Source organism: Eurypyga helias, unplaced genomic scaffold (assembly GCF_000690775.1).
Source record: "Eurypyga helias isolate BGI_N326 unplaced genomic scaffold, ASM69077v1 scaffold23226, whole genome shotgun sequence".
Classification (NCBI taxonomy): domain Eukaryota; kingdom Metazoa; phylum Chordata; class Aves; order Eurypygiformes; family Eurypygidae; genus Eurypyga; species Eurypyga helias.
The window spans coordinates 50,152-57,626 of record NW_010256431.1 but is presented as its reverse complement, the minus strand read 5'-3'; the positions used below and the strand labels follow the sequence as shown (position 1 = coordinate 57,626).

Below are 7,475 nucleotides of genomic sequence, written 5' to 3'. Positions count from 1 at the left end.
AGCGCGGTGGGTCTGGGGGGCGGAGGGGTGGCCGGAGGACTTCAGGGCAGGATGCTGAACTCGGTGGGGTGTGGAAGGCAGTGACGGTGGCAAGAGATGAAGGCAGTCGGGGGATGAAGGGCTTCACGCTGGATCCGCCGGCACTGTTGGGGAGACGGGGCCGGGCAGGGGCCTGAAGGCAGAGGGAGGAGGCAGCTGTCGTGACCGAGTCGCGCTTGTCATAGGCACCGGCAGTGTCACTGACCTCCCAGCCCTGGCTGCATGTGCACTTGCAGAAGATTTAACTGCTCTGCTGCACAGCTGCAACGTTTTGCAGGTTTTTGCAGTAGGCTGTATCAATAAATAAGGCTATAAATCACTTTTTTTGCAGACTTTTTTTTTTTTCACTTCTCTTTTCATCGACCTGTCTGCATAATCCCGGAAATATACTTGTGTTAGAGGTCAGAAATGCAGCATGGGGTGGGAAGAAAGCACTGGAGCTGGAAGTCATGGAAGCAACTTACACAGGTGTTGCTAAGCCTGTAGGTTCTGGGCCTGTCTCCAGCACCTAAAGAATTGTTTGGTCTTTCCCCAAGGCTGTTAGGAATAGGATAGCTTAAGCTTTTTTGTTCAGTATTGCAAAGCAAGATTTTGTTTGTAAAACTGCTAATCATCCTTACCAGCTTTTTACGAACATTCTCTGAAGAAATGCTTACACTGGAAGCTAAAACTCCTCTTGTATTCTAGCACAAACACAGTTAACAAAGCCCCCCCCCAATTCAGACTCACATGAGTATGCCTGAAGTGCGTATTTGCGACCATGTGCATCTGAATGGGAGTGAACAGGAAAAAATACAAAACTTCTGCCATGTACAAAATACTTTATTAAATACCAAAGATTATGGGAAAGAAATGCTGAATGAGTTCTGTTAACATCCCATCTTTGAAAAATACCCCAGTTCATTACAGCTTCAATCTCTTCCCCCTTGTCTCTCCTCCCCACACACCACACACACACACCCACACACACACACACCCCAAAAAAAAAAGAAGTCTATGTTCTTCTTTGGTGTTAATAATGTAGGCCAAATTGAAACAAGGGTTTCCTTACCCAAAAGAAGTGTAAGGTTGAGGGAACAGATTTTTCATTGGTTGCCAAACTCCTGCATTGCCTCATGCAGTGAAAAGGAATTCTCAAAAGATATGAGCCAGGGAGAAAACTTGGAAGAGGGCCCTGTGAGTTGCACCTTTCGTCTGTTTAACAAATGTTCTGAAGGGTCAAGCTGTTTAGTGCAATCAAAGGGTCTTATTCAGAGCATAGGAACACCATGAATCATTTTTCCTTCCAGATTATTTCTTGGTTTCAGAAGTCAACTGCAGTCCAAAGGTTGTAAAAGGCAAATATTGCAGTGCTGTGGAACAAATAGGATACATCAAACCTGATCAGATCACCTGCTTCTAGAACCTCAAACACATACCAGAAATTAAATTAAAAGGAGTATTTTTCATTCTTATTCTGTGTGGAGAAGGAGAAAGATGGGAAGGGTTTGGAGTCTGTTACAGAGCTGGAAAGAAGCAAAGACTGAACCAGCATAGATTTCACGTGCTTCATGTACTTTCAGAGTCTGGATCTGAGGGGAATTACGCCTGTGCTGTTGCTCTGCTTGTAATGCCTATGATAGCTATGAGGTTGCTCAGTACAGAATTGGGAGGTAATGGGCAAAAATGGCGTGTTGCCCTGAATGTCCCACACAAGGTTGGCAGCAATTTGCCATCCTAGTTTCTGCAGCTTTGCTGTGTTGTTGGCTGAGAAAAGAGACCAAGATTGTTTGTGGTGTCCCTGTAGTAACCTGGGAAGCTGGATGGTTAGGGTGAGTGAGGTTACTTGGACCTGCAAGTGAAGTGCCAACAAGGAGCAAAGAACCAGACGGCTATCTAGGTAAAAGGCCTAAAAGGAAAACCTATTTTTTAAAAGCAAAGAGATTTCAGTGTGTCAGGGTAATGTAGGTGGGGGATTGAGAACTGTGATAATACTTCTTCTACAGTGACATGACTCTGCTTTTCATTTGTGTAACTGAAAAGGAAGCCCCTAGAGCCTTCCTGAATGGTCTTGCTCTTGCTGGGAATAAGGAAATTCCTTTTCCTGCTTTCTTTACAGAGAGTTTGAAGTAAGCAGAGGTGATACCTAGAAACAGCCTTGGAATGTCAGCTGAAAGGAAATTTCACATGCAGCATGCCTTTCTTCACTGGGATTAACAACTATGTACCAACCCTGGAGAAATAAATGACAAAAAATGCATTTAAAAGCAGTGGGTGCAGTTTAAGCTTTGGGGCATTCAGAAATTAAGAAAAAGCCCTATAAACCAAAAAAGGAGGGAGTGTGACAAAAGATGGGAGGTCAGGTGGTGTTCTTTGTTGGCTCGCTCCTGTTGTTTTCTATATTGTTTTTTAATTCAAACTAGAGTAATGCACAGCCAAGAAAGAACCATGCTCTGTCTGCCTTTCTGTGGCTTAATAGTTTAATCTCTAATTGGTCCTAAGATGTCTGAGCTCCATGTATTTCCCCAACACTATGGCCCATGGAGATTGTTAGTAGAGCAGTGGGTGGCAGAGTAGTCGGAGCATATCTGGCCTGGCAGTTGTTGCCTTCTTGTTAGACTGTTATTTGCTGGAGTGGGGAGAGCAACTACTGATGGGGCAGAGAGCAAGGAGGAGGGGCCTCTGCATCTTTTCAGTGCTATTGACTGGTTTTGTTTTCTGGCACCTATGAGACTTGAGCTTTTGAGACTAGCCATTGAACATCCTGTTTTCACTGAATTTCTCTCTGTTCTTCCCAGTCTCTCCTGCTTTCTTCTGGTTGCCAGGTTGCTGCAGTAGCACCAAGGTGAAATAAGCAGTGTTTCACCCAGTATTTCACCCAGTATGAAACGGGACTTCTCAGCTCGTTTCTGCCATGGTGATGGTTATGTGTGAGCAAGAGGTATCTGGCATTCTAAGTAGAGAAAGGTAAGTTTAGCTGGGACCTCAAAAATGAGTGTGGTCTTAGGAGAGCTAGGCAACAGCGGCCAACAATGTCACTCCAGATTTGCTGAGTATGAAACTAATGTGCTTAGAATCACACTGTGTGGATTCCTAGGCAGCAAGGACTAAGCGACGCCTGCGCGCTTCTGGTCTTTATGCTTAATCCTTCTCCCGTTGAAGTTAGTGGAAATTTTTGGCTGAAGCTGCATTGAGCTTTACATACATTGGCATTGACAAGGACAGCAGATGGGCAGCAATTCTCTTGTGCCATGAGCATGTGACCAAGCTGCAGCTTTCAGCATTTTCTGGTAAAGCTGGACGAGGTGCTCTATGTAGTTCTGTATTTCCAGGAGTCTCCCCTGGAGCAGGGCTTGTTTCCCTGCTGATACTGGATGGAAAGGTCTGTTGCAGAAGTGACCTGTGACTCCCACGCTCAGCACTTTCTGCAAAAAGGAGGAGGGACAGCTGGAATTCCTGTGTGCATGGTCTCACTCAGCACCCTGAGCAGCCGTCTCAGGGTGAGAGTCCCAGCAGGAAAGGTAGACAGGCTTGCTCTGTTACAAGAAGAGAAGGGCCAGACCTAGAAATGCAGGGTGTAAGAAGAGTTTGGATGGAAATGTGTAGGAATAGAGCCCTAATCACTTTCTCAAGAACATCCTTCCCTTGTTCTGCTCCTCTCCTACGTGCTCCCGAGGCTACCGAGATCCTTGGTTTCCCTTCCCTCTTAGAATGATGTTCATAAATCAGGGCTTGAGTTTCTCTCAGGTATGTTGGATTTTGAAGTGCTACTCTGAGACGTCAGTCAGCCCTGAAGGAGGAGGTGGTATGTTGTTCTGCATTTCTGCCTAGTCCAGGAATCCTGCATGCATCCAGCAGCTTCCTGCAGAGGGCCAAGTGATTTGGCTCAGTGGGACTCTGTACAGGGAAGACTAAAGGAAAAAGCGTAACTCAGACAACCTAAATGCTCCCCCCAGGCAGCATGGTCTCCTGGGAAACTTGTTATGTCAGGTTCTGCACAGGAGATTATGTTCAAAGTCTTGTCTGGAGAATAAGCTGTTAATGACTGTTTTACCTCTGTGGGCACAGGGAGGTCTCTGCAAGAAAGTACTTGTGGAGAAAGAAATTGGGAGTGGAGATCTAAGAACTAGACAAGCCAAGGGATATCAGAAGGAATGTCTTGGGAATAAGAAATTTACCTCAAATGAGTTTATTGCAATTATTATCTCCAGTGTATGAACAGCGGTGATGAAACAGACCCTGGACTGTGTGCTCTGTCCCCATGGGGAGAAGCTCAGAGGGAGAGCAATACAAACCAGATATTTGTCATTTTGTTTGATGCATCTCCTGAAAAGTGCTCAGATAATCTGGCCATGAAGCAGGGTGTAGGAACAGGCGCTGAACACGATGGGAATGGCAGACGTGCCTTCCTCCCTATAGGAGCTGCAGGTTTCAGGTACCAAATGTGCTTTAAAAGCACTGGAGTGAGGTACCATAGAAGACCTTCCTTCTCTGAAACTTGCTTTACTTCACTCCTTTTAATTTTTGTTCTTCTCTTCTTGACTGAAGATAAACAAGAGCCTGTGAGGATATGCACCTCCCTCTCTTACAGATGGAAGGCTCCAAGGAAAAAATCATCCTGCATATTGGCAGAGTCAAGTATGTAACATACAGCAGCACCCTCCAGACCTTCCCAGGGACCAAGCTGTGCAGCCTAACAGACCCCCAAGCATCTATGACTATGATCTCACCACCGAAGAGTTCTTTTTTGATAGGAGAGCTGAGATCTTCAGCTACGTGTTGAACTGTTATAGGACCAAACATTTCCACTGCCCCATTGATACCTGTAAGTCGGTCTTAGAAGAAGAGCTGGCTTTCTGGGAAATAAATGAGAATAACAAAGAGGTGCAGCCAGAGAAGTTTAACATTTGGGATGAAAATGAACAGCCTGATGACCAGTGCCTCATAGTCTAGACAAAAAGAAGGGATTTCAGCTGGAGAACCAGCTGACAGCTAAAGATTTGGTCTATATTTGAAAAACCCTTTTCCTCTTTCTGTGCCAAGGTAATACTATGTGTGGAGATGGACACAGGTTGTGTCCTTTGGGATTACTGGAATGGGTCCATGAAAAATACTACGGGGTTCACAGCTTTGGTAAGTATGCTTTGAATCCCAGATTAAAAAAGAAAATTAAATTCTCTTTTCTTATCAACAGGCACCTTCTTCTCTCCTCCTTTTGTCCCTGTTTCTGTACAAAATGCATGCCCTGTGCCTCTTTAGAATGACCGGCATGCAGAGCAACAGATGCAAGTCAGAGGCTGCAGAGGATGTTTTCCGTGCTGCTGGTGTTTCTGGAGCCAGCATTTAGCGCTGAAGAGCCCCTCGGTGTGAGTCTGTCCGTGTTACTCCAGCTGTCAGACGTTTCCCTTTCCCAACAAACTCCCATGTAGGAGTTCAGGTGGTTTTTCTTTGATCCCAATCTTCTCTATGATTTGTTAAATCTTGAAGGAGAAAATGCACTCCATGTGAGCAAAACAGTGGTGATTTGGGAAGGCTTAGTCTGGGATTGTACTGTGCCTGTGGAGGGGATCCTGGGGTTGTGGTGGGGCAGTGCAGTTATGTGATACTTGTTTGTTGGACTAATTGTATGTGTGCTCTTTCATCTCTCTGCAGTGCTTCGCTTTTGTTTCTCTGCTGTTCACTGTTGGAATTGTCATCACATTCTGTCAGGAGACCAAGGCACAATTGGGGTTCTTTACTGCTAATTTCACTTCTGCTGGCTTTGCTGAGGTCTCCAGCAACGACCATGAACCCTGTTGCCACCAAGCTACCTACTTGCTTCATCTGGAGCTTTTCTGTGTCCTCTGGTTTCCTTTTGAGTTCTCTCTTTGATTTTGTTTCTGCCCAGACAAGTTCTTCTTCCAAAGTCCCCTGAATGTGGTTGACTTCCTCTCTCTCTTCGCAATTTATGTTGAACTCTTTGTAGCTGGGCAGATCCAGAGAATGCCAAGCCTGGGGGTTTGGTTGGGCTTTGTTCACACTGCCTCCTCAAACTCCTGAAGATATCCGAGCTGATAGAAACGCCACTGAGCCTTAGGGTTCTGTGCTGCGCCTTCAGGTCTGTCTTCAGGGAGACTGGCATCCTGCTGATGATTTTGGTCTTTGAGACCCTCTTCTTTGGCTCTGTCTTTTTCCTTGTGGAGTTTCCTTGGGGTAGCCATCCCTCCCACACAGAGGAGCTGCACTTTACTGACATTCTTGTTTGCTTCTGGTGGGCTTTGACCACACTCAGTACAGTGGGCTATGGAGATATTATCTGTCTCACCACATCTGGCCAGGTGACAGCAGCCTTAACTGCAGTATTCAGCATGTTAACTATTATCCCAATGCCCATTTTCCTGGAGAAATTTAAAAGCCATTATCACATTGCTATCTTCAAACAGAAGCTGAAAAGGAGCAACCGCTGTTCCCCTTGGCCTTTAGCAATAAACCTTTGGTGGGAAGGGAGTGCAAATAATTCTTGCTGCATTTACTTGCTTATTTCAAACCATTGGCAAGGCCTCAGGTTGCAATATTGCCACACAACTGATCAGAGCTGTCGAATCCCATAGGGTTTTCCTGTGTTGCACTTCATCCCATGCTCTTTCACATGCCACAGATTTTCTCTCTTATCTAGCTGTTCAGAGACAGGTTGTGGGGCTGCATTAGAGCCTGAACGTGCACCACATTGCGCAGTTCCATGGCCTGGGGCCGCAGCGTATTCCCTCAGCTGGCATACAACCCATGATGCTAGCTGTGCCCTCCATCGCCTGACAGACTACAGTCTCATTCTGCATGCTGGGAAAGAGGGTTTGTGCACGGTCCTGCTCTGACAGCAAGGAAGAAGCGTGTTGGGTGTTGTTTTTAAACAGTGTTCTGTCTCCTCATTTTACCTAAACAAGCCAGGACGTCTGATTTGCCTGCACTGGCACTGATGCAAAGAAGGGAGCAGGCTGAACTGAAGTCTGTGGTCGTGGGAGCCAGCCCTGCTTGATAACCTGCTTTGTGGGCTCCCAGGAATTGCTTGGCATTTGGGTAGCAGCAAGGGAGCCCTCCGACAGCAAATCCTTTTTGGCTCTGCTGAAGTTAATGGCAGTCTTTCCTTGACCTCAGTGAGATCAAAAATTCATTGGACACTTCCAGTGGGTCAACGCATTTCAACAATTCTTGGGTTTTATGTAACAAAGTCACTGAGCTATTAGACAAAATATCTGTATGATTTTCGCTGTTCCAAAGGAAGAACAGAATCTATAGTACTCATTACAATTTTAATTTCATTTACTTTCTCATTGCATAAACTAGGAATATTTATATTTTAACAGGATAGTGTTAATTGTTACCTATGTTTAATTTTGAAATAACAAATATTATTGAGATATGAAAGAAACCTACATCCCATTTTTATATAGCAGGATGATGTGCTAAGATTATTTTGTTTA

At 45.3% G+C, this 7,475-nt stretch overlaps 1 pseudogene; it reads left to right on the top strand.

The window, feature by feature from the left end:
* The first annotated feature begins 4,609 nt into the window (after window positions 1–4,609).
* On the top strand, window positions 4,610–6,784 carry LOC104511173 (annotated as a pseudogene).
* The last annotated feature ends 691 nt before the right edge of the window (window positions 6,785–7,475 follow it).